The sequence below is a fragment of the Hylobates moloch genome, unplaced genomic scaffold, assembly GCF_009828535.3.
Source record: "Hylobates moloch isolate HMO894 unplaced genomic scaffold, HMol_V3 SCAFFOLD_8, whole genome shotgun sequence".
NCBI classification, from domain to species: Eukaryota; Metazoa; Chordata; class Mammalia; order Primates; family Hylobatidae; genus Hylobates; species Hylobates moloch.
Window position 1 is genome coordinate 3,301,338 of NW_026652283.1, and position 26,518 is coordinate 3,327,855.

Here is a 26,518-nt window from a genome sequence, read left to right on the forward strand (position 1 = left end):
TGTGTTATGCCCTTAGTGCAGTGGCATGGTTTGCACCTTGCTGATGGAAAGGGCTGAGTTCCCGCTTCCCTCTTTCCGTCCCCTCCCCTGGCCCGATGCAAAGGCTCCCACCGGATGCTCTGCAGGTCCTCTCCTTCCTGCTCAGGTCACTGCCAGATAGGGTTTGACCAGAGACAGAAGCGGGAGGAAAAAGAGGTAGGGGCTTCTTGTGTGTTTGCTTTTTTTTTTTTTTTTTTTTTAATACAATCTCACTTTGTCACCCAGGCTGGAGTCCAGTGGCACGATCTTGGCTCACTGCAACCTCTGCCTCCTGGGTTCAAGCAATTCTCATGCCTTAGACTCCGGAGTAGCTGGGATTACAGGCACCCGCCATCATGCTAGGCTAATTTTTGGTATTTTTAGTAGAGATGGGGTTTCACCATGTTGGCCAGGCTGGTCTCGAACTCCTGACCTCAAGTGATCTGCCCGCCTCGGCCTCCCAAAGTGCTGGGATTACAGGCGTGAGCCACCGCACCCGGCCTCATGTGTTTGCTTTTAAGAAGAAAATGGCTGTTGGCCCCTGTGCCCTTGCCTCCCACCAGCAGCCTCACTCTTTTCAGTTGTGGAGAGAGAGTGAGAATCAGGGTCCCCAGCTTGAGGCACCCTGAGGCAGCAGTGACAGCCCAGTCAGGGCTGACATGAGGCATCGGTACCTGCTGGGAAGTAGTGGCAGCTGACAGGCCAGCTGGCAGCCACCAAGGCACAGCTTCAGCAACAGTTTCTCGCTGCCTGCCCAGATGACAAGGCCCTTGGCTGCCAGGGCTGTGGGGACAGCAGTCACCAACCACTGACAATGCTGTGCTGCAGGGAGGGTCCTGGAGTGGTACTTCTTCCTCCTCGGTACACACGCGCACACACACACTCACACACACACTCAGTGATGGTGGAGGTGAGTAGATGTCCAGGTCCAATGGGACAGATGACCGTGAGCATGCACTGGGCTGGCTTCCTTCCCCTGTTCAACATCCAGACAGTCAGAGGCTGCTGCTGTGACCGTTCAGTGAACAACTGAACATTGGCCAAGGAGGTCCTGAAGACACAGGAGAGCAGGGCAGGGCTGGAGCTCTCGTGCAAAGCGGGTCCCCGCTGGACCTCAGGTGGATCCACCTGCTCACACAGCATGTGGCCAGGCCGCGTCGGGTTCACATCACACCAGGTGTGTGGTTCCATTCTCAGCTGCCTCCCAGGCCACCCCCACCCCTCTGTCTGGGGATCCCCTGAGTCCAGCTTACCCGGGTACTCTTCAGGCTCCCCACCCCACCTCAAGAAAGTTTTCTAGACAGAAGAGTGAATGAGAGAGAATGAGTGTTCCATGTCATAGAAGGGAAAGCGTATTTCTTTTTAGCTCTGCGCTGGGCAGCCCGATGGCCTCAGCAAAGATTCTTCTTTTTGCATTGAGATGTGTCTAACTCTGGATCTGGGGATGAGGACAAACCAGCTGGTCCAAGGTGGAAAAACCCTGTCATTGTGGAGTGAGGTGGTCTGGGGGTCCAGGTGGCAGTAGGAGTGTGTGTCTCAGCCAGGGGGAGCCCCGTTGCTTGTGACCTCTCCCCACACTCTGCCTCTCCTGCAGCCAGGCAGAGGGCCATGCACGAAGTGGGGAAAGGCTCACCGCAGATTCCTTAACAGGCTGGTCGCGCATCCTGGTAAACGGTGTGAAGATATTGACTGACCAGAGGCAGAAAGCTTTACGAGGTAAGTACACGTGTTTGAGCCTGGCTCTCGCTGGGAGCCAGGAGGCTAATGACACTTGTGAGTAGAAGAGGTCAATTCAAACAAATCATGACCAGAGCTGACAGAAGGGTAAGCAGGATGCTATGCAATGTGGCCAGCGGGTTTACTCACGGCGAAGCCACAGCTCACATGGTGGCTTCAGGATGTCACCATACATTTGGTGAACTGATGGCAGGGGTTTCCTCGCAGTGGAGGGAAAAAAATCAACAGAGGTAGTCTAGATAGAATTCCTTTATTATCATTACCGTGCCCCTAGCACTTGAAGCTGGGCTTACACTGAGATCAGCTGTGGAGAGGGGTGTGTTTACAACGAGAGCAGTTTCTCTATATGCAGTAGGTTAAGGCATCGTCTCTGTTTCTGGAATACTGTGATGACCCACATCCATGGGCCAGCTGCTTCCAGGAGCCCATCTGGCCGTGCTGACACTGGGCTGCCTGAAGGATTAGCCGCACTTGCACAGGGCGGGCTGGGGAAGGGGAGTCCCAGGTTTATAAGCAGGGGGAGGAAAGGCCCATGGGAGGCGGGGAGCCTGGGCTGGGCTGTGTGCTGAAGCAGGAAAAGGGAGGCAGGGCACAGTGGCTCATGCCTGTAACCCCAGCACTTTGGGAGGCTGAGGCAGGAGGATCACTTGAGCCCAGGAATTGGAGACCAGGCTGGGCAACATAGGGAGACCCTGTTTCTACAAAAAACTTTTAAAAAGTAGGAAAAGGGAGCAACAAGGATTTGTGCCTCTCCCAGGGCACATAGGAGGTGGTGGGAAAGCAGGCTGGGGAGTGTAACCTGTCTCCTTCCAGGAAGGGACCCAGCCACTGGGTCTCCTGGCCAAGGCCACAGACCATCTAAGAGCCATCCAGGGCAGGGCAGGGCAGGGCAGGGCAGGCGCTGCACAGATGCACAGTGCAAAGGCTTTCCTGGTCGGCTGTGAGTGACCATAGTGGCATGCTTCACCCTGACCCCACAATGGAGGTAGGGGGACAGTTGCAGCTAGGCAGCCTGAGGGACTTTTGAACCCTGAGGGTCGTGGCAGTGTCCCTGGGGTGTGATCTAAAGCAGTGGTTCCTAAAGTGTGGTTCCAGGGCCAGCAGCAGCCCCTGGGGACTTGTTAGAAATGCAAGTTATTTGCTCTGCTTCTCCTGATTAGAAACTGTTGTGGTGCGGGCAGCAATCTTGGAAAAGCATCCCCCACCCAGGTCATGCTGACGCCCACTCGAGTTTGATCGCTACTGGTTTAGATGCTTGGTCACGACATTCTCAGCAGATGTAAGCACCACCCAGCGGCGGTACCAAAGACTAGTTGTCTCCGCAGCCAGTCAAACCCCCTTTCCTTCCTCAGGCTCAGAGTGGCCAGTACACGGAGAATGTTTTCAAGGCAGGTCCTAGGGTGGGTGGTGGTGATGGTAATTGTTCCACCTCACTGCCCCTGCCTGAAAACCTTGAAGAGGGGCCCAGCGTGGCAGACTGTGAGACCAAAGCTGGCTACAGGGCTGGAGGGTCCTGGGCACATCGTATTGACATACCATGGCCCCCCTGCCCCCAGGGCCACACTGGGCCCTTCTGGCTCTCAGGGCCTTTGGCCGTGCACAAGGTGAACTTCCCAGAACAGAAAGTAGTGTCCACTCCAGAGCCCCGGCAGCAGCAGGCGCTTCATGTAGCATGGAGAAAGAAGGCAGAGAGGGGTGTCGCCTGAGGGGAGGTGGTCAACACACCCCCAGGTGTCCCATCCCTGCCCAGGCTGGCTCTGGCAGGGGGCATGACCTGAGGTTTTCTCCAACCCCCAGTGATCCCCACATGGGCATGAGATTCCACACCCTGTGTGAAGGCTCCGAGGGCTCAGGGCCAGTCCCTGCTCTCACTGTGGGGTCAGCATTGGCACCTGAGACGATGGGCCGGGCTGTTGCCAGGCGTGCTTGCTGCCTGAGCCCCTGCACCAGGGGGGCCCGGCCGTCAGCCTGAAATAAGCCAGGCTTCTGCACCACGCACATGTGCAGGGCAGCTGGCGCCTGGCCCAGATGCCAGATGCCGTTCAACCTGGCAGAGGGTGCTGAAGCTGCTGCTATGGGATGGTGCCCCGAGGGACGCTTTGTTTCTGAACATCAGCCTGAGCACTTGTTACAGAGATGGAGAACTATGGGACGCGGAGGACAGGGGGCTCCCGGCTCAGCTTTGCTTCTTTGCCCCTGGCTGGGGTGGCAAGACAACAGCCATTATTGCTGACCAGCAAGCCTCTTAACCCTGCTGAGCCTCAATTTCCTCACCTATAAGATGGGGGTAATACCTTTTTATTGGAGTAACTGCAAGCGAATGTACTGATGGCAAGTAACACATTCTAAGTGCACAGCAGGCCCTCAGTAAGTACAAGGCACTCCCCGGACAGCCCGCAGATGGCCCTGCCTGGAGGGCTCCTGGGGTTGAGGCTAGACTGTTGGGGAGTGTGGAGGGAGAAAGAGAACGGGCACGCACACTTCATCCCCTCCCCCAAGGCCAGGTTTCATCCCTGTCCACTCCCTGCCTCCCAACACTGGTCATCCGGGGGACACAGGGACGTACCCTTCTCTCTTGGTGTCTGCCCCTTAGGGAACGGTGGCATGGTGTGTGCAGGGTGAGGACGTGCTGGCCTGAGCTGTGTGGGATCCCAGTCCCTGTTGCTTCTCTGCCCAGGTCCTGGTGGGCAGGAGCCTTTTGCCTACACAGGACTGGTGATGACTTTCCACCGGCGTGTCCTCTCTCTCCAAGGAACTCGAGACTGCTGGCCTCCAAGCAGGGACCCGGGAGTACCTGCCCTGGGCATCCATCTCCACCCTGGGCAGCAGGAGGGCTACACCCAGCCGGGGCTGCGTCCTGGGCCATTGTGCATTCCTAGGCAGAACCTGCCCTGTCTTGGGCCTCTGTTTCCTCCTACCCTGTCTCATCTCCCAGGCTGCTGGCCTGGACATGGAGGTCGTATTTCCAAGAAGCTCTGGGCTGTCCTACCACTTTCTGCAGCTTGGACCAGCCGATCTCCCCAGTGGGAATCTGGGCTGGACAACTCCCAGGGCAGGAATCACAGCGAATCCTGCCCCCAGTCAGGCTGGCCCAACCCAACCCAACACATGGGGCTAGGGCCGACGGGGGCAGGCTGTCCTGGGCCCTGCCCTCAGTGACAAAGCTGCTGCCACCTTTGTCTCCCATCCTGCCAGGGCAGACAGATCAAGCCACAGCCCTCCTACCCACTGCTGCCTTTCTCAGTGCCCCACTGGGAAGGACAGGACCCCGGCCCAGCACACTCCGTCTTCCTCAGCCCTCAGTCTGTAGGTCTTGTCCGTTGATAGGCAGCACTTCAGAGCTCTTGGGAGTCACCATCAGTTTCCGATGATCTGCACGAAGCCCAGCTTGGAGGGCAGCAAGGATAATCACGTCATACTGTTTCTCTTGGCCGTGGAGCAGTCATTTCTGGGGAAGCTGGTCTTCCTTTTAATGAGTTCACATTGGCCACCCCAGGCCCTTCTAGGCAGAGGAGATAAACCAGCCCAGCCTCCCAGTAGCCCCTGGAGAAATCCCCACAGTAGAGGCGGCAATCTGCCCCGAGAGGCTGGCTTTCTCTCTGTCCATGTGAGCACTTCCCACTCTGAGGCTACAGTTTCTGGACAGTTTAGGGCTGTGTTTGTGACTGCAGTGAGGGGCCTTCAGGTCACTCCTGTGTATGGGAGCAAGCACACCCCTCCTCAGGCCCAGCCCAGGTCAGCAAGGACTGTGCTCAGCAGGCTGGGAGCTGGAACACGTGGAGAGACCAGGTGTGACCTCTCCCAGCCTCGGCCTTCGCATCACAAGGTGCTGTGCTTCAGGGGGGAAGAGGGCCCAACTCTGGGGAGAAGTGCAAGACCTGGGAGTTATGGAGGCCAGGCGTGGGGTTCCTGTGTTATGCTCAAGGTGCCCACTTGTAATAGCCACTTGGGGGGTCCCTATGGTTGTCGCACAAGTTGATACCTATCCTTCATGAGACTGCCGGCATGAATACTCTGTATTTCCTAGGATTGCCTCTCTGTTCTCCCTTAGTATTTGGGAAAGTTCTTCCTGAAAACTCCCTGCCTAATTCAAGAGAGATGCAAGAGAGGACCAAAGGAAGGGACTCTATCCAGCCTGGGACGGGTGGAAAAGGGAAGCAGAGCGAGACTCTCTGCAAGCAGCACGGTGGTGGCCCCAGGGTTGGGGAGAGGGGGCCCCAGGAAAAGTGAGGTTCGGGCAGATCCCCTGTATTCACAGCTGCCCCTTCTCAGCCCTCCAGCTCTGCAGGGCCTGTGATTTAGTCCACCCTGGGATGACTTTTACGCCCATCAACATTAAGAGCTGAAGATATTTTTAAAACCAGGCATTCCTCCGCTGGGCGAAGTGGTTCACATCTGTAATCCCAGATGTGAGGTTACATCCCAGATAGGAGGCCAGGGTGGGAGGATTGCTTGAGCCCAGGAGTTTGAGGCCAGCCTGGGCAACATAGGGAGACCCCATCTCTACAAAAAGTTAAAAAAAAAAAAAAATTAGCCAGGTGTGGTGGTGCCTGCCTATCATCCCAGCTGGTCAGCAGGCTGAGCTGAGAGGATCGCTTGAGCCCGGGAGGTCAAGGCTGCAGTGAGCCATGGTCACACCACTACCCTCCAGCCTGGATGACAGAGCAAGACCCTGCCTGAAAAACAAAAGCCCACTGGCATTCCTGAGAATCAGGCCCCAGACCAGGAGATCCCTGAGGGGCATATTACTAGAGGCCGGGGCTTGGGGCCAGGGTCTCCCAGAGGGATTTCTCCTGGGAAAGCCACTAGGCAGGGTGCAGGGCTCTGCTTCTGGTGCAGCATATGCTAGCGTGGCCAGTATACCCCACATCCCTGCCCTGGCAGCTCCACCCAGCCGGTGGCTGCCCTGCCTCTGGCCTCCCCACTTCCAGGCCCTGCAGGAAGGAGTGAGGCCAGCAGGACACAGCTTTCCAGGTGAGGCAGTGTGGGGAGTGGGCACGTCGAAGGGCTAGCTAGGTCATCTAGGCAAAGAGCCACCCCTACCTGTCCCACCCCATGCATTTCCCAGAGGGGACAGCAAGGCGAGGGCTTCTGAGCACCGGTGGGGATCCTGCCCCGAATGCAGGCGTCCCAGGGGACCCGAGTTTTCAGCCTTGTCCCAGGATCGGGAGAGCTGGGAGGGAGCAGTGAGCCCAACTATCACCCTCCTGTGGTCCCCGGCACCCCCGTGCCTCGTGCGGGTCCTTCTCCTGCCCAGGCTCTGGCTATGAGGGCTCAGAAATGGAGGGGAGGGGGCTGAGGGTCCCCTCCTAGGTGGGTAGCTGTGGTCTAAGGCACTTGGTGCATTTGAAGGGGCTGGACACAGAGGAGGGGGCATCTGTGGCCCTAGTGGAGCTGGTGCTAATGCTGCAGGCCTGGCAGGTGGATGTGGCACCTGTCCTTCTGAAGGGCATTTGGAAGGGGACGCAGTTGACCATGAGTAAAAATGTCGCTGGAGCCTCGGTGCAAGCAGCAGATGAAAACCATCCTGCAGATCTGCCAGGTGGAGAGGGCAGCGGAGCAAAGAGAGATCAGAACTCCCTGAGGCTGTCGGCCCTCAGGGCCCTGGAGCAGAGCTGCTCATGCCCAGGGCACACGTGAGTCCCCTGGGGCCTGGAGAAAGGGCAGCTTCCTGCTTAGGTTGGGGTGGGGCCTGCGGTTCCACACTTCTAACAAGCTCCCAGGAGATGCCCGTGAAAGTGGGGGAACCGCACTCGGAGAACTACTGTCCAAGAGTAGGGCGTTGCGCACTTTAATGGACATAAATCACCCGGGGACCCCCTTATTACAAGTTTGCAGGCCTGGGTGGGGGCCTAAGGGTCTAAGTAATAAGCTCCCCGTCGATGCTGTGGGTCTGTGGTCCTAGGGCTTCTCCAGAAATGGCCTAGTTTAATGAGATCCCGAGTGGGTATTTCTGCTCCCTCATCAGAGCTGTCTGAAGCAGCCTTTTTCTCTGGGAAACTGCCTGTATTTTGCTGCCCTCAGACTCCAGAACAAAACTTAGGTCCGTTATGGATGCTCTGACATGTGCAAGAGCCATGGGGGAAACGGAGACTCTGGGAGGAGCCCCTAGAGCTGTCACCAGCTCTGACAATGAGCGCAGAACGCAGCGCCAAGCCCAGCTGCAGGAGTCCTGCCTGCCAGCCCCGCTGTCGGCAACCAGGGGCTGAACAGGAAGGGGCTGGAGCATCCTGCCCAAAGCACGCGCAGGCTTGGGAAGGTCACTGTCTGCCCCGTCTCACTTCCCATTTCTAAAACACAGAGGACCTTTATTCTCCCACCTTGCTCTTCATGGGCACCCCCCACCTTCTTCTTCCTCTCCCTCTCCTCCCTCCCATTCAAGGATGCACTGGGATAATGTCATCATGATCCCGATAATGATGATGACCTGTTGTCAGGTCTCCACTCTGTCTGCAGGAGAGGGGCACTGGGCTAGAGCAGCCCCGTGACTGTCCCGTGCCACCTGGGATGACGGTAGATTCCCCTAAGCATAGAAACAACACCCCGACTTTCCCCAATGTTTCCAGCAGCTGCTGCTGCCCTGACCTTGCGAATGTGGATGTAGAGGGCAGGCTGGTGGAGGTGCCTGTGGGCCGTACCCCCTTGTCTCTCGGCAAGGGTAGCGAAGAAGGTAGCTTCTTCCCCTCCTCTCTCCTCTTCATGCCTCCCAACCTGGAGGGCAGCTGGGAGTGTGATCACTGCCTTCAGCTTGGAGACTTGGTGCTGAGGGTGGTGTTAACCCACCTCGGGGCCTCAGGGTCACAGCTGAAATATGGCTTAGGAGGTTATTTCATGTCCCACTAGCTTAAGCACCTGGGTGTCACAGTCCTTCCACCCACGCAGGTATCATGCAGTGTGCCCTCATCCCCTGTCCCCACCTCATGGGTTGATGATTTTCCTGTGCACTTTCTGATCCATGCAAAGGAGGAGGCCAGAAGGGAGCTGTTAGGCCAGCACAGATTTGTGCTGTAAGCAAAATTCACCTCTCCTACAGTGTACATCTCATGCTGGGGGAGGACAGGAGGAGCTAGGCTCCCAGCAGACCCACTTCTGCATGAGATGTGTTTTCCCAGGGTGCTTCCAGGAGGGTCCAATAAGGGTGGAGGTGTATGGGCCAGACTCATCAATGTGGGTCCACATGCACACACACGCGTGCACATCCCCACCTGGAATCATGCGGAGGGGTACAGGATGCTCTCATCAATGTGTGTGCACACACGCCCACCCTGAATCGTGCGGAGGGCACAGGATACTGACCCACCGGATCCCTTAGTAAGCATCAGCAACTCCCTCTTGACGGAAGACGCGAAGAAACCAGCACGGAATGGCTCCAGGCAGCCAGCAGGGGGCGAGCAGAGACAAGACAGGACGAGTTCCCTGCAGGTGCCGGAGAAGGCCCACCGGGTCGGGCCGGGCCCTGGGGCCCAGCTGCATGGTGTCTGGTGCTTTTTTCCCCCGCAGCTGCCTGGGTGTGGCACTCGACCACACGTGGGACATTTTTAACAGGGAAGCCGTCATGCCTTCAGCTTCTTACGAGGTTTCTGAGTCAGCACCTGGCTGTCATCAGAGAACACAAAGGAAGGACCAGGAAGGTTCCAGGAAGTCATTCCAAAGCGATTGCTTGGTTTCCCTTTTCACGACCTGCAGATCCCGACACTCCAGGATGGTGCAGGGCATCAATCTCAAGGTAATTGGTCACAGAGGTGAGAACCTTACTTGAAAAATCAGAATGTTAACCCTGGAAGGTTCCTGAAAGATGAGCTAGACGGTTTTGAAACTGTATTGGAAACCCCAAGCGTAGCTCAAGGCTACTGGTTTTCGAGTTACCAGGCTGGGTATGTCGGGGAGGTAGGTGCCTGGTGTCTGCCTGCTGGCGACGATGACTACGAGCCCTTTGTCAAGACTTCGGCCCACCTGGGACTTGGGCAATGTAGTGCCCAGCATCGGCCGCCAGAGGGCGCTCTAACCTGAGACTTGGCGGCTGCAGGGCTGGCTCAGTGGACCGCCGGGGAGAAAACAGGGCAGGGGGTTGAGCGCCACCAGGAGCCATTCCACAGTGACCATGGAGGAACAGAGACTGCACGGTGGGGGTTGTGACTGGGGGGAAAGCGTCCACTGCCCAACGACCTGGTCTCCTCGGCATCAGACTTAAACAGCAGCTCCATCCACCTTGACCTTAGGCTCAGGGCATCTGCAGACCTACTGCCGCCCTCAGCCTCGCTGCCCTCATCTGGCAGCTTCTATGGGCTCTCGGGGCCGGAGAAGTCAGGAAGAAATAGAGTGGCCCAGGCTTGGTCGGAGTCCATACAGAGCAGGTCCCCTCTGCACGGGGAGTCACAGGTTTCTGGAAACCTCAGCTGAGCCTGGTGCAGCGGCATAGAACAGCCCTGCCCCAGTTCCCAGTGGTGACTCCTCTGGGGTTCAGCACATGGGACAGATGACCTGCCCTGGGGAGGTGCAAAAGAGCGGCAATGCTAATGCCACCTGGGCTCCCTGGCCCTGCAGCTGAGTGAGGATGAAGGGGAGCAGGCTAGTCTGGCCAGCCTGGAGCTTTTTGAGAGAAAATGTGCCCTTGCAGAGAGAATACAAATGACGGTGTCATGTGTTGAGCACCTGCTACCTGCTCAGCAATGAGCCAGAGACTTCCATGGGTGTTGCTAATTCCCAGCACCAGCTACCAGATGAAGTCCCGTCAGCCCCATTTCACAAACCAGTGGCTGAGGCTCAGAGATGAAATAAATGGCCCTAGGTCACACAACTTGCAGGTGGCAGAACCAAGGTGAGTGTCCCTCCAAAGGCTAGAGACCCTCCTCCCAGCGTGTCAGGCTGTAGCTGGACCCTCCAGGCCCACAGACCATGTGGGTAGCTGGCCCCATCGTCTGAAGGGACCCTATGCTGGAAGGCTCTCCAAGCCAGCCAAGGCCACCATCCCCTGCTTCTCTTTCCCACAGACCTCTGAGTCAGGGTAGTAGGGAGTTTGCAAAAGCGAAGGGCCAATATCAGGAGATCGGGGTGCCAATTCAGGGGGTGAGACCCTGGGCAAGTTGCCTCTCTGGGTCTCAACTTTCTGATCTGTAAAGTGAGGAGAACGCTACTCCTTGTCTGGCCTGGGTCTCAGGTTGTTGTGTAGACCCAGTGAGAGGAAGTATCAGAAATCCTCTGAAGTCTGCAGACAACTGGATAAAGGCTAATGGAGGCTCCTTTGTGCCAGGTGCTGTAAGCAGGTCACAGGCATCACCTCGTTCTTTAGACCTTAGGAGGTTGAAGAAATTATCCACATTTTGCAGATGAAGGGTTGAGGGATAGGGAAGTAGCTCGAGGTCACACAGGAGCAAAGCCCGGACTGGACTCGGGTCTTCTGCGGCCTAAGCACTACTCTTCCTCTTCCCTAGATGGTGCTCATAGCTCTGGACGGGGAAGGGCTGGGCAGGACAGCAGAACTGCTGGGCCGCTTCTAGAAGGACAGCCTACACTTGCGAGGGCTCTCACCTCTGAGGATTCCCTCCTGGCTCCCTTCCCTTGGACCCTTGACTACAGCAGCCTGAGAGAGTGACCTTGACTTCCTGGGTCGCAGCGGAGAAATGGGAGCCAAGGGCATTGCTCTTCCTCAGGGAGAGAGCTGGATGTACATAGAGGAATGTGCATGCACACACGAACACACACACAAAGACACAGACACACACACGCACACATATACAGTTGTTCTGGATTCCAAAATCCACTGATGCTCAAGTCCCTGATATAAAAGGGTGCAGCATTTGCATATAACCTCTGCACATCCTCCCACATTCTTTAAATCATCTCTAGATTACTCGTAATACCTAATACAATCCACATGCTATGTAAATAGTTGTCACGCTGTATTGTTTAGGGGGCAATGACAAGGATGTTCAGTGCAGACACAACCATCCTTTTTTTTTAGTATTTTTGTTCCATGGTTGGTTGAATCCAAGGATACAGAACCCATGGATATGGAGGGCTGATGGTACACACACACACACACCGACAGACACAGACACATACACACAGACACACACACAGGAATGAATGCAGATATGTACACACACACACACATGCACAAGCACCCTAAACACACATAGTGCATTCCACCCCACCCACATAGACCCGGGAGCATGTGGACCCCCACGGACCCACACACAGCACGGCAAGCTTGCACACTGACCCCCACATGCACACACTCAAGGCGCATGCGCATACGTGAGCCCACGTCCACACCCCTCCCAGGCCCCTGTTCCTGACAAGTTCATGTTGTTCCTCAGGCATCTTCCTTCATGTTCTCTGGGGGAGAGACTGACTGTGGGAATCAGCCTTGGTTGCAAAGGGAAGGTGAGAGGAGAGCAGGGCAGGGCACGGACATGCCAGCCCAGTTACTGGAGATCTCTGCCTCTGGAGACGGGTTCAGAGCCCTTCCACATATCTATCTTCCTCCTAATCTCCCAACTGCAACTCACCTCCAGGCAGGCCACCCCGATGCCCGCTGCCCCCACGAGTAGCAGGGAGCTTGGTGAGGCAGCCTCCCTGGATGGGAAGGGCAGGTGTCATGGCTTTGGCTCAGAAGCAGGCACAGGTGGGGAGGAAGGGCTGGCCGTCCCGGTGCATATGGCGGAGGCAGAGGGTGGACCAGAGGACTCATGGGCTGGACCTGGCCTTGAGTGGCTCACAGGTTTCGTGGTGGCCCCAGGGGCATGCCATGGTGCCCTGGACTCTCCCAGTAGGAGCTGCTTGCCCTAGGGCTTTGTAGAGCCTCTGAGGGGCCTGGCACTGTGGGCTCATGGCCAAGGATCATGTATGCTCTGCTATTCCCACACCCATCTGCCTGAACGCAGCCCTTTGGGGGCTCCTGGAGGCCAAGGATCATGTATGCTCTGCTATTCCCACACCCATCTGCCTGAACCCAGCCCTTTGGGGGCTCCTGGAGGCCAGGCTGGGGCCCTTTCCTTGTCCCCAGCTTGCGCTAGGGCACTTACCTCCCCCTTGCAGATGTTGGAGGGGTGGGCTGGCTGCAGAGTGCCACCACTGCCTTGCAGCAGCTGTCGGGCACTGGCGGCTCTCACCTCCCATGACAGCAGGTATGTGCTGCGCTGCCAGTTGCTGAGCTGTTGCATCCGTAGCACTTGAACTGCAGGGGGAGGCAGAGGCTGGAGGTGAGAAGCCTGTGTGGGGTTCCAGGGCCGACGACGCGGGGTTCAAATACTTACCCAACCCCTCTTTGCTCTCCCTGTGATTTCTGCCTTCCCTGTTTGAGCGGAGAGCTGGTCTCTGGGGGCCAGCACTGCCCGCAGGACACCTATCTGCTACCTGCAGCCACCCAGGTCCTTTAAGGAGATTATGCTGGGTGTCCTGGGGGCAGGGTAGGTCTGTGAGGTGGGCAAGATGGATGGGGGGGTCCCCAGAGAGGGGGGCTGTGTACTGCTGCCTGGCAGAACACAGGGTGGTGACAAGTCACAAGGGGCAAGGAGGACCTGGTCATCCAGGAGGCAGGACACAGGGACAGGGACCAGCCTTACCAGAGGTTCCCAGGTGAAACCTCAGAGCCCCAGACATGCAGGGACACAAAGGGTGTCCCAGAGTCCACAGTGTGGGCAAGTCAGTGTTAGCCAGAGGGGCCGGTGTGAGAGCTGAGTGAGGCCCGGGGTCGTCGGTACCACTCCAGGGCCGGCAAGTGCCAGCCAGGAAAGCAATTCAAAGGCAGCGGACTCAGGCCACTTCCTGCCCTTGTGTGTCAGGGCCCTGAGATTCCAAGTCCCTACACAGGCCACAGAACACAGCGGCTGGGAGGCTGTCTCTGGTGTGGGTATGGGGCTGGGCGGGCGGAGGCGTATTAGTTCATTAGTTCAGCTAACAGGGCTTCGCTAGGTTTGCCATGTGCCTGGAGTGAACAAACATGAGTCAGGCACCAGTCCTGCCCTGAAGTAGTGTAGCATTGACTGTCATTTAGTAGAAGACAATGGAGCTTATGTGTGAACCCCAGAGAAGGAAGGGGTGAGTCCTCTGTCCAGGGCTAGGAAACATCCACAAGGATGGACGGGGGTGCTGGGCGTCCTGGCCGAACATAACGGCAGCAGACAGGGCAGGGACTGGCACAGCAAGGGCAGGGAGTCACGCGGGCTCGCACATCCCTGTGTCCCTGCCTGTGTGTGCTGGTGCCACCTGACTGCTGGGCCACTTGCATGTAAAATGGGGCCAACAAAAGGACCTGCACCCTGGGCCATTGTGAGGACTGAAAGAGGTGATTCGTGGAAAGCAATTAGAAGACAGCCTGGCGCAGCATCCGCAGTCACTGAGAGGCGCTTTTGTGATCATAATTGCATGAATATAGGTGCGTGGCCCGTGCCATTTACATCCACGGGGTGCGGTGGAGGGCCCGATGCTGGCCCTGGCTCTGCAGCCACTGCTTTTTTGGGGCTCAGTCTCATGCCTGAGACATGGGTTGGGGTTCTGTTCCCGGCCTGTGTGAAGGCCTGCGTTCGCGTGCACTGGTGCCCTGCAGGTCTTGGGCGGTGACGCAGCCTTTGCTCTTAGCTGCACCTTTCCTCGTGCCACTCCCACCCCCTCCACCTAAGCAAACCCTGCCCCTGCCCCACGGAGCCCTCTGCACCTCCCCTGCTCCCTATTCTGGGGGTGCCCCAGCCTCGCACTGTCTGCACGTTGCCTGCTGTGTATCTGGCTTTCTGAGTGAGCCCGAGGGCGGGGATTCTGTCCTATTCTTGTCTCGCACAGGTCCTCATAGGCGCAGCCCAGTGACTGCACACTTAGTCTTGCACAGGCCTGACCGGCAGTGTGTGCTGCCCCATCCCAGTCCAGGGCTAAGTCTGTGGGGTACGCGTGTGCCTGTGGGTGTGCACCTGTGTATATATGTGTGCCCTAGGCCACTATTTCAGAAAAGAGACCCCTCTGCCAACTGGGAGCTGAGCCTGAGTCTTGGGGAGATGGGGGGAGGGCTTCCCCGCTGAGCCATGATGCCCCTGGATCTTGGAGTCATGACGTCTCCGTCCTCCATTTGCCTGACGTTCCCCAGGCCAAGACCAAGGCCCCAGGCCCAGGGGGTGAGGGTGGGGAGAGAGGGGGACCAGAGCAGGTGGGTAGAGCAGCCATGGATTTTCTGACTTGAACCCATCAGGATCTGGAACTGAGCCGTCCAGGAGAACTTTCTGCGATGGCGGCAGCGTCCTGCATCTGTGCTGCCCAGCTCGGCGTTCACTCACCATCTGGGGCTCCTGAGTGCCTGAAATGTGGTTGGTGTGAGCAAGGAACTGGATTTTGTTTAATTTAACTGTAAATAGCCACATGTGGGTGGTGGCTGCCGTATTGGACAGCACAGCTCTGAGGTCCACTGCCCGCCCCCTATGTCTGGCAGGATGGTGGGCCTCGCTGGAGGGAACTGCCACATCTTTTCTTGGAAAGGAGACCACCTTTCTGTCCCTCAGCATTCTGCCTGCTGGCTCACAACGGGGGAGTTCTGTTGGTGGCTTAGCTGAAATACCCCCGTCGGGTAGTGCTCCCTCTTACGGGGCTTCGGCTCCCCAGGGAAGAAGGAAGGCAGCCTCACAGATAGAAGGAACCCGGAGAGAGGCTTCCTGGCCCAGATCCTGGCAGGAGATGGAGTTCTCCTGGTACTGCCAGCTTCCTGCCCACCAGGACCCAGAACGGGAAGACAGCAGGGGTGGGTTTGGAGGAGGGAGGCAAGGAGAGGGAGGGAGAGGAACCAGGCTTCGGCAGCCGCTTCTCACGGTGGTAGGGACTTTACAGATGTGACCGAATTTAATGTTCACATACCCTAAAGAGGCTTCATTTTAGGGACGTGGCAACCGAGGCTCAGAGATGGTGAGTAACTTGCCCAGGGCCACACAGACAGGAAAGAAGAGAGTCAGGATTTGAACCTGTGCCTGCTTGGCCTTCAAGGCCATAGGGCATGGTGTACCTCCTGCTGCAGCCAGTCTACTGGGGCGGGGATCTGTGTGGCTCTAGCCTGCCCGTAGTTCTTGGTCAGAGTCCGGCTCAAGTGCTGCTTCTGTTCATCACTCAGCTGAGGAGTGATAAGAAGGCAATTGGCAGGACCACCCCACCCTTGCCTACCTCCCAGGCCTCCCCAGCTAACTCTAGAGCACTGTGGCCTGTGGACAGTGCGATGACTATCAGTGGGAAACAGGGCAGAAGATGGCCATAAAGAGGAGGTTACAGCAGCTGGGCCCTGATTCAGGGTGCAGGTGTGCTGGGCAGAGCTGAGGGAGGCTGGGAGGCTCAGGTAAAGGGTGGCAGCCAGAGCTGGTGGGAGGCGGAGGTGAGGCTAGACACCAGAAACTGAAATGTCTGTTGATCTTAATTTAGATTAAGAGGTGATATTCAAAATACTTACAATTGTTTCCCCGGTGCGCACCGTTGCAGCATGGCTTAAACAGCCAGCAGGGTTGTGCTGTCTCTACCAGCTGAACGTTACGCTGCTCATGGCCTCAAACTCTCGATTCACAGGGCAGCAGGGCGGGAGCGGATGGGACTGGTCATTGTGTCCCTGTTCAGTCCAGGCAGGCAAGACCTGATTCTGTCCTCAGAGTCTTCCGTGTGATCCCGGCCCAGGCCTTTCTTCTTGGATGCCTCTGACAGATGGATTCATCCTCTAGACCATCCTTGAAAGGGGAGAGGGATGACCTAACCTCCCACGGGAAGCCCCCTCCCCAACTCCCATGCAGCAGACATCAGCATCAGTGGAATCAGGGAATTGCTGGAGCCAGGGCCAGCAGGTGCGATCCAGATGTGTGGAGGATTGCCAGGGTGGAAAGCGGGACCACCCCTGTGCCTGCCTCAGCTTCCTTCATCACAATGCACCCCCCCCTATCCCCACACATTGCTTCACTGGGGCACGGACAGAGAATGGAGGAGGAGGAAGCATCCACCCACCCTCTGGTAACACACATGGGCCAGGACTCCCGCCACCAGCTCAGTCAGATGGTAAGAGATAGGCAGAAATACTAGGAGCAAGGAGAGAAGAGGGTCACCACCAGGGATCAGGACACGCCTATGACCGATGTTTCCCCAACGTGGTGGGGGTGGTAGAGATGGTAGAGATAGCTGCTAGGGACCCCCATCACCTGTACCATCTTCCTTCTCTCACCAGTAGCTCTGGACGTCCCAGCCTTGCTGGCTGCTGGCAGCGAGTTCCCCACTCATCCCTTTCCTCATTGGACTGGCAGCAATTCAGTAATCCACCCACCCATCCAATATGTATAAATACCTGCTGTATGCCAGGTGCCAAGTAGCGTAAGACAACTATTGTCCTCAAAGTTATTAATGGTGGGGGGGACAAGTGAGTGATTACAATCAATGTAATTGCTATCAATGTAACTATGGGTTAAGCCCTAGAAATGATGGGAGGCTCCTGGCGGGGAGAGCAGTCAGAGAAGGCTTCCGGGAGGCGGTGACACCTGAGGGGCATCTCTAAGGATGAGCAGGCATTTGCCAAGTTGAAGGAGGGAAGTGCATTCCAGGCAGAGGCGAGAGCATGTACGAAGCCTGGAGCCTGAGGAAAGCATGGGGCACTTGTGTTCAGGGAGCAGAGTGAGCCCACGTGGCTGGAGTGCAGGGGCCAGGCTGGGCAGCAGCAACCAAAGCTCAGGAAAAAGCAAAGGCAGAAATCAGAAAGGTGATTCATGTGTCCTCTTCTAGCCGCGATGCCCATTCCCTGTCCTGCGTGGCCCCGTGGGGTTCTCAGTTCCCCTCACCACCACCTGGCCGCCTCCAGGCTTGGGGTTGCCCTTCTTGCTTTATGGCCCTGCTGCCGCCACTGCCTGGCTTCCTGGCCATGCACACACGCGGGGAAGGTGCGACCCTCCTCGCTCCCAGCTGGCTTTCCACTGTCAGGCAGGTTCCTGCTCTACCCTGACCCTGGCGTGTTCTTGCAGCAGCCAACAGGTCTGAAACACATGTCAGGCCCACTTGGGCTGGAGGGGGCAGGGAGAGGGGGATGAAGCCAGATAAGTACAGGCAACCGAGGAGCTGGGCAGGAACAAGGGAAAAGAAGGGAGGAGAGAAGACGGGGGAGGACTGTTGATGGAAATTGGCCCTGCCCTGGGGGAGTTCAGCCCCACTCATGAGCACCTCTCCCCTAGCTGCCCCCAGGCACTGCCCACCCATCTGGCCACAGCAGGGCAGCTGCCCATGGTCACTGGGATGGCTGGGTTCTAGGGAAGGCCCAGGCTGTGGGTGACACCTGATGCTGTAGGGCTCACCCAGCAGGGAAAGGAGCGTGGGCTGGAGGGAAGCAGCTCCTTAGGATGGACTGGGGCTGTGGCCAGTTTCAGAGGCAAGGCCAGTGCAGGGGCCCATAGGACTTATCCAGTCACCTCCTGCACCATTCAGCAAGGAGCCTGGTATGAGCAGGGCTTAAGGAACACAAGGAGAGGGGACATTTCTTCATACAGGGAAGGAGCCTCAGCCCAAGAACAAGGCTACCTTTCAAATGAAGTGAGTTACTCGCCCCACTGCTCCAAGTTTACTGCGCCGTATTTGTTGTCTCCCAGCGTTGGAGCTGGCCAACAGTGGGGATAGCAGGGGAGTTTCCCGTCTCAGAATAACGGTGTCAGGCCTGCCCCCCTCCCTTGAGGGCCTGAGGCAAAGCCTATGAAGCAGGTCCCTACCTCACTCCTTTTCTACCCCAGCCTCTATGCTGCAGCAGGAAAGGCCTCCTGTCCACCCTCCCCCAGGGTGAGATGCCCCTTGGCGGAGCCCGTGGAGAGGGCTGGGTGTGGTGCGGTGTGGGTACAGGTGAGAGGGGCACCTCCCAGGGGTCCCGTCGGCTCCAGGACACCTGTGCAGATGCTGCATGCATCGGCTGAATGGACAGAGGGGTCCAAGCTCCTGGGTTCCTGGGAGGAGGTCTAGAAGTGCGGGGAGGGAGCTGCAGGTTCCACAAAGGGACATCCTCTCAGCCCCACAGACTTTCCACTCCACGGGGAGAGGTGTGGAGGAAGGTGGGCTGAGTGTGGCCCAGGCAAAGGCCCCGCCTGCCTGGGTCTGTGGGTGGTACTGAACGGTATCCACAGGAAGCTGAGGCAGGAGGTTGACAAGAGGGTTTGTGGATGGGTCTTCTGCTGGGGGAGCCCCTGAGAAGTAGGGCCTGAATGCGAGGGAGGCTGGCAGAGATGCCCGTGAACTGGCCTTGGGTCCAGGCTCCACCACCTGCTGACTCCAGTCGGGTGGCTGCTAGCGTCTTGTGTAAATTAGAAGAATGTGCTCCAGTGTGGCTCAGCAAGAGTCGAGTGGCCTGCATTTCAGCCTTCTCTGGTCCCCTTGCATAGGACGCAACCTTTAGGGCCATGCATGGTGGCCCTGACTGTGGGCTGAGCCTCCCTGTCCTCATCAGCAGATGGGGAAGATGATGGTATTGCCGGTTCTGCCCACCCCAAGTGGATGGGGGACCCGACAGGGAAGTAAGTGGTGGGGGGACATGCTTCAGTGGTCTGCCCTGCCTCCCGACTTCCCTGAACTTGAGGTCCCATAGCATGAAGGGTGCAGTCCTTCTCAGCCAGTGGCAGGTGCGGTTGGTGCAGCCCAGCACTCACCCTCCTGGGAGCCACCTGGCCCATCAGACAGAGTGTGGCTGCCTCCACCTGCACCCAGGGGCTCTCCCAGACCCCTGCACTGCTGGGCCCCACAGCTTCTCTCTGGCACGGGTGCCTTTCCTGCTGGCTCCAAATTGCCCTCCCCGCCCACTGTGGTGCACAGGCCCATTCCCTGCTGCCGCCCAGAACCTAGAGGGAGTGAGGTGATGCAGCATCTGTACGGGAAGACCCAGGCTGCTGGCAGCAGGGAGGGCTGCATCCTGGCATCTCACCACCTTCCTTCTATTACCACCATGGGCTGGGAGTCAGGCCCAGAAGATAGTATTGAAGAGGTGGCAGTGTCACGCTGCTCCCTGGGAGTCCCTGCCCTGGTTGCTATTCAAGACAGGGTGGGGAACAGGGAGGATGGGAAGGGAGAGACACAACCTCACTGCTTAAGTTTAATGGCAGGCTGTTAGCACCTGCCAGTGCTTCGAAGTCCGGTCAGAGGCATCACACAGGCTACCAACCTGCTGGAGGGGTGAGGAGGAGGGGGCCGAGTGCTAGGCAGGGGTGAGGGGTGTGGGGACAGCCTCCTGAGCGAGGGGCTCCAGCATGTAAAGACACCTGGGAGGGCAGCCAGGGGACGGCCTGGGGTTTCAAGGGACTGAGGCTGGGTGGCCCCAGGTGCTGGCTCCAGGCAGCAGCTTCCACAGCGGGAGGGCTGCAGGTATGTGACTCACCTGGGCGGGGGAGGCCCTGAGTCACGGCTCCTGGTTTGACAGCCCCAGGATGCAGGCCAAGAGTCCCGCTCATCTGGATCCTGCACTAAGGTTGGCTGGAGCTCCTGGGCAGTGGGCCGGGCTGTTGGGCCTTTAGCCGTGTGACGCCACAGATGCCAACAAATCCACCTTTGCCCCGCTACCCTGCATTTACCCAGCGTTTCCTGGCTCCCTCCGTGCATTGGAGTTACTTAAATTTATACCAGTGCTTCTCAACCTGGCTGGATTTGGCCCTCAGGGGACATTTGGCAACGTCTGGAGACTTTTGCTGTTGTCATTACTGGGGGAAGGAGTATTACCAGTGGGTAGAAGCCAGGGATGCTGCTGAGCGCCCTACGGTGCGCGGGGTAGTCCCCCGCAGCAAAGAATTATCAGGCCCCAAATGTTGATAGTGCCGAGGCTGAGAAACCCTGGGTCACACATTGACAGCTGACGCTGGGACTTGATTTGCTTATGTGCCCCTATACACTACGGGAGGCACAAATGGAAGATCTGAGGAACGTTGCCTAGTTCCCGAGGAGCCAGGAACGGAACACGGACAGAAGCATGCACGGCCTTGTACGCTGTGCCTGCCTGGGAGGGCAGCTCTGTGGCAGGAGGCTGCTCACCTGGACACAGGAAGGATCGGGGAAGCCCATACTGCTCCAGCTCACATCCTCACGGGACCTGGAGGCTGGAGAGGGAATTCCAGGAGTCCAGGTACATCCTGTCTGGTCTCAAGAGCTCTGAAGGGTTCCCTGGGGACAGTCTGTTTCCTGAAGCAGCTGTGGAGTCCTCCAGCTTCCTTAGTGAGCTGGGGAGGGGGGTGCTGCCGTGGTTCTGTAAGAGGTTGACTCCAGGAAGCACGAAGAAGGCTCCAGAGACAGCTTTTGCCTTGTTTGATTTGATGTTGTTTTTTTGAATTATTAAAAGTCAGTAAGAAATTCTCAGGTGCCCTGTAATTTGGAGGAGTTCTATTTCCACGTGGTTAGTATCACTGGACCCCATGCTGTCCTGCTTCTCCCAGCTCACTATACCAAGGAGGGTCCGTGCTGCACCAGCAGAGCCCAGCATTCTCTTCAGCCCCCCGCCCCCCCAGAATTGCTGGCCAGTGGCTTAGGAGGCAATACCCCAGCTCAGGGTGTGCTGGCCTTGCTTCTCAAGCCTACTAGGAGAAGAGCAGAGGGGCATGCAATGTTTTCAGGGTGGGAGCAGCAGAAAGCATCCCTTTTCTTTTTTCAAAAGAACAAAAAGCACCTTCCTTGGCAGAGTCAGCACCTTGCTCATGTGAGCAGCCCGGGAGCACCAAGCAGAGCCTGGCACACGGTGGTGCTCCATGACAGTGACAGCCAACATGGATGAGTGCTCCCAGGTGCCGGCCCCCTTGCAAGCACTTTGCGTGATCTCTCCCATCCACCCTCAGAGATGAGTACTAGCATTACTCATCACATTGCCACGTGGGCACGAGCATCAGCCTCGTTTTCTAGATGAGCACACGTGCGTGGAGAAGCTAAGTAGCTTGCCTGAGGTCACACAGCAAATACGTGGCTGGGTGAAGCATGGAACCCAGGAATTCCGGCTGCAGAGCCTGTGCTCGGACCTGCTACGTGCTACTTTCCCCACTGAACGGCGGATGTGCGGATGGATGGATGAGCACTGGGCTCATTTAGCGGGGATTCAGCACGTTAGGGCTGGTGTGGTTCAGGTGGACACAGGGGTGTTAGGTGCTCCCCCAAGGGACAGGGTGTAAGGAGAGGTGAGGAATGAGAGGGTGAAGATGGGGAAAAAAAGGGGGAAGCCCAGGGAAGCCCTCCCCAGGCACACGAGCCTCCCTCACTGCCCTGCGCTCAGCCTCTTGCCAACTGTCCAGAGGGCCAGCCTTCTGTGGTCCCCTTGCATAGGACACAGCCTTTAGGGCCATCCATGGTGGCCCTGTGGGCTGAGCTTCTGTGTCCTCGCCAGCAGATGGGGTAAGTCAGTGACGCTGCAGGCAGTACCCCCTTGGGAGGCTGCCCTGCTTCTTGCCAGCAGTGATGGAGCATCTCCTGCCTGCTCCTCCACCCCCATGGCTTGTCCTGGGTTCAGGGCCACGGGCTGTAATGTGGGTCTCTGCCCCCTCCACCCTTCCCTTTACTCAGCCCAGCCTACTCCGATCTCAGAAGCTAGTCACTGTCTCTACAGCCTGTGAAGCATTCCCTGTGTGTGCACAGAGCCTCACACAGCAAAGCCTCTGGCCTCCCTGCCTTTGCCCTGGCTGTTCCTCCTGCCTGGAATTCCCTGCCCTGGCCCCATCTGTGTTCTGTTTATTGGCTGCTCAGCCACCAACATTCAGCTCAGGCATGGCCTCCATAAAGCCTTGGGCCAGAAGCTTCTGACCCGTGAGCTCACTGCCGGCATCCTTGTTTCCGAGCCTCCTTCTGGCTCCAGGCCTCTCTGCTTGTCTTGCTCCCTGGGACTGTGTACACTTGGATCCCTGCTTGCCCTCCTGGCTCTCTCATCTGTGCCTTGTTCTGCCTTCATGGACCCTGTGCACCGGGGTGTGAACTGAACCTGCCCAATGAACTCCAGTCCGACCCCTAGCTCCACTCTGGTTTTTGTGACCGGTCTGCCCCTGCAGACTCAGGGCTGCATGGTCCTTCTAGAAGCGACCATCTAATGGCCTGGTCTGATGGAAACGGGTAATGAGAATCCCAAAGAAGCTCCTCTAACATCTGCCTTCCATAGGAACGATTCAATTTCAGGCTCAAAACATAGGGGGAACCAGTGTTTTAAGCACAGAATGGGACCCAAACGTTAATTCCCACCCCCTTCCTCATACCATAGTGGGTTTTTTTCCATTAACTCTTTAACAGAACAGCTTAAACTAGAAGCAGAGTTGGATGCTTTCTAAAACTATAGATCCAAAGTGAAGCTGGAACAGCATAGCATTTTCTGAATCAAACCAATACTTTCTTTAATGAGACGCTTTGCAGGAAATATGCAGAAATATTTCTCATTGTGACATTGAGATGACTAACTAGAAATGGAATCTTTGGAGGGACTTATACTACATGGGGGCAAACTGAGCCCCAGATAAGAGTTTCTGGGGCAGATGCACTGGTGCATAAGAGACAGGGCAACTGAGCTTCAGCTGGTGCCATCCTTAAGTTTGAAGAACTTTGTAAAACTGGAATTACAGAATTTCTCCATTGGACTGACTCTGCCACAAAGAGGGAGCTTCGTGGAAGCATTCATTCCTCTTTTGTCTCTCCAACCATCCTGTATGATTAGACAGAGACAGGGCTTGCAAAGTTTCCTGCAAGTGATAGCCTGATGGTGGAGGCTCGGTGTCCAGGCAGGTCATGACAAGGTGGAGGGACTAGCCTATTCCCAGAACAGCCTGGCATCAGCACAACACCAGGATCAAGACATCGCCAAGTTAAGCTGGAGGGAGAAGAGCCCAGCCTGAGGCTCCCAGCCGGCTGTGTGTGAGAGGATCACAGAAGCAGGTGGAGGGAGGGCCAGGGAGCCCAGAACGACCGGCCAAACAGGAAAAGATGAAGCCAGCTGTTTAAACGGCAATGACCTCGGGGCGAATTATTTTCTGGCAATTAACCATGGACTGGAGGCCGCTCAGAGGTGCAGCTGCCTGGCCTGTTTGTGCAAACGAAAGGATGTGAATTTGGGAGCCTCAAGTCATTCCTGTAACAAGATGTCATTGTCGGAAGGCTGAAGGTGACCTCTACCCCTGCTGGCCCCAGCCCAGGGCTCACAGCCTGGGCTATCCAGCCGCAGCTATGGCGGAGGTTGGGACTCAGCCATTCCACTGGGAGCAGCTCTACAGTGAGGACAAGAGGATGTGCTCTGGCCAATTTCTGATACTAACATACATTCCTGGCCCCGGGGGGCTGGGAGCAGAGAAGAGGATCAGGGCTGGGGTAAGGAGAGCTGTAGATGAGATGGAGTGAGGGTAAGTTGGAAGAGGCAGGGAGGGAGCCAACTGGATCCTGGGGAAGCAGGAGGTATTCTACAAGCACATCAAGAAAATTCACTGAGCAGTTGCACTGGCTCACACCTGTAAGCCCAGCAACTTGGAGCTGAGGCAGGAGAACTGCTTGAGCGCAGGAGTTCGAGACCAGCCTGGACAATATAGCAAGACCTGTTTCTCAAAAAATAAAATAGGAAAAATAGAGAGAAAATGTGGCTGAGGCCATCCAAAGTGCCAGCCCAAATGTTGGGGTCTAAGAGGAACACACAGTGTGTGTGGGGGTGGGGGAGGGGGAGCAGGGGGCGGGCCTGGAAGAACAGCATTCCAGAACTATACGCCCAAGGCAGGCGTCCACTGAGCTTCAAGCTGGGACTACTAAGAACTTAGTTGGAATGGGCTGAGTCAGGGCAACACCCAGAGAGGACAGCAGGGCCTGGCCAGCAGGCTGGGGGGATGGGGCCAGGTGCCCCACGGGGAGACACATACCAGGGGACTCAGAGGATGCTCAGTGGATTCAGGTATAGGGAGGTGATCAATCGCCACTTCCTCCCAGACCCCCCTGCCCTGGAAAGGACTAGACATTCCCGTGGCTATCTTCTCACAGGCTTTGGACAGAGATGGTGCAGCCTGCAGATACCTGTGCACACAGGTGGACAGAAGGGACTGTGCAGATGGCAAGGGTGGGATAAGAGCAGTGGCAGAAGGGTGGAGCCAAGATGGCCGAATAGGAACAGCTCCGGTCTACAGCTCCCAGCGTGAGCGACACAGAAGACGGGTGATTGCTGCATTTCCGTTTGAGGTACCAGGTTGATCTCACTAGGGAGTGCGAAACAGTGGGTGCAGGACAGTTGGTGCAGCGCACTGTGCGCGAGCCGAAGCAGGGTGAGGCATTGCCTCACTCGGGAAGCGCAAGGGGTCAGGGAGTTCCCTTTCCTAGTCAAAGGGGTAACAGACGGCACCTGGAAAATCAGGTCAGTCCCACCCTAATACTGCGCTTTTCCAATGTGCCTGGAAAATGGCACACCAGGAGATTGTGTCCCACACCTGGCTCGGAGGGTCCTATGCCCATGGAGTCTCGCTGATTGCTAGCACAGCAGTCTGAGATCAAACTGCAAGGCAGCAGTGAGGCTGGGGGAGGGGCGCCCACCATTGCCCAGGCTTGCTTAGGTAAACAAAGCAACCAGGAAGCTCGAACTGGGTGGAGCCCACCCACAGCTCAAGGAGGCCTGCCTGCCTCTGTAGGCTCCACCTCTGGGGGCAGGGCACAGACAAACAAAAACTCAGCAGGAATCTCTGCAGACTTAAATGTCCCTGTCTGACAGCTTTGAAGAGAGTAGTGGTTCTCCCAGCACGCAGCTGGAGATCTGAGAACGGACAGACTGCCTCCTAAAGTGGGTCCCTGACCCCCGAGCAGCCTAACTGGGAGGCACCCCCCAGTAGGGACAGACTGACACCTCACTCGGCCAGGTACTCCTCTGAGACAAAACTTCCAGAGGAACTATCAGACAGCTGAATTTGTGGTCTCATGAAAATCTGCTGTTCTGCAGCCACCGCTGCTGACACCCAGCCAAACAGGGTCTGGAGTGGACCTCTAGCAAACTCCAACAGACCTGCAGCTGAAGGTCCTGTCTGGTAGAAGGAAAACTAACAAACAGAAAGGACATCCACACCAAAAACCCATCTGTACATCACCATCATCAAAGACCAAAAGTAGATAAAACCACAAAGATGGGGAAAAAACAGAGCAGAAAAACTGGAAACTCCAAAAAGCAGAGCACCTCTCCTCCTCCAAAGGAACGCAGTTCCTCACCAGCAACGGAACAAAGCTGGACGGAGAATGACTTTGACGAGTTGAGAGAAGAAGGCTTCAGACGATCAAACTACTCTGAGCTACGGGAGGAAATTCAAAACAATAGCAAAGAAGTTAAAACTTTGAAAAAAAATTAGATGAATGGATAACTAGAATAAGCAATGGAGAGCAGGGCTTAAAGGAGCTGATGGAGCTGAAAGCCAAGTTTCGAGAACTACACGAAGATTGCAGAAGCCTCGGTAGCAGATGCGATCAACTGGAAGAAAGGGTATCAGTGATGGAAGATGAAATGAATGAAATGAAGCGAGAAGGGAAGTTTAGAGAAAAAAGAATAAAAAGAAACGAACAAGCCTCCAAGAAATTTGGGACTATGTGAAAAGACCAAACCTACGTCTGACTGGTGTACCTGAAGGTGACGGGGAGAATGGAACCAAGTTGGAAAACACTCTGCAAGATATTATCCAGGAGAACTTCCCCAATCTAGCAAGGCAGGCCAACATTCAGATTCAGGAAATACAGAGAACGCCACAAAGATACTCCTTGAGAAGAGCAACTCCAAGACACATAATTGTCAGATTCACCAAAGTTGAAATGAAGGAAAAAATGTTAAGGGCAGCCAGAGAGAAAGGTC

General features: G+C 56.6%; 1 long non-coding RNA gene across 1 annotated transcript in view; it reads right to left on the minus strand.

The window, feature by feature from the left end:
* Positions 1 to 14,430: 14,430 nt before the first annotated feature.
* The window catches only part of LOC116472541 (uncharacterized), a 67,216-nt gene continuing 55,128 nt past the window's right edge, over positions 14,431 to 26,518 (minus strand). The window contains exons 2-3 of the long non-coding RNA XR_004249108.2: positions 16,172 to 16,439; positions 14,431 to 15,040 (exon numbers count right to left, since the gene is read on the minus strand). This is a non-coding gene — a long non-coding RNA (uncharacterized LOC116472541). The remainder of the gene's footprint in view (positions 15,041 to 16,171; positions 16,440 to 26,518) is intronic.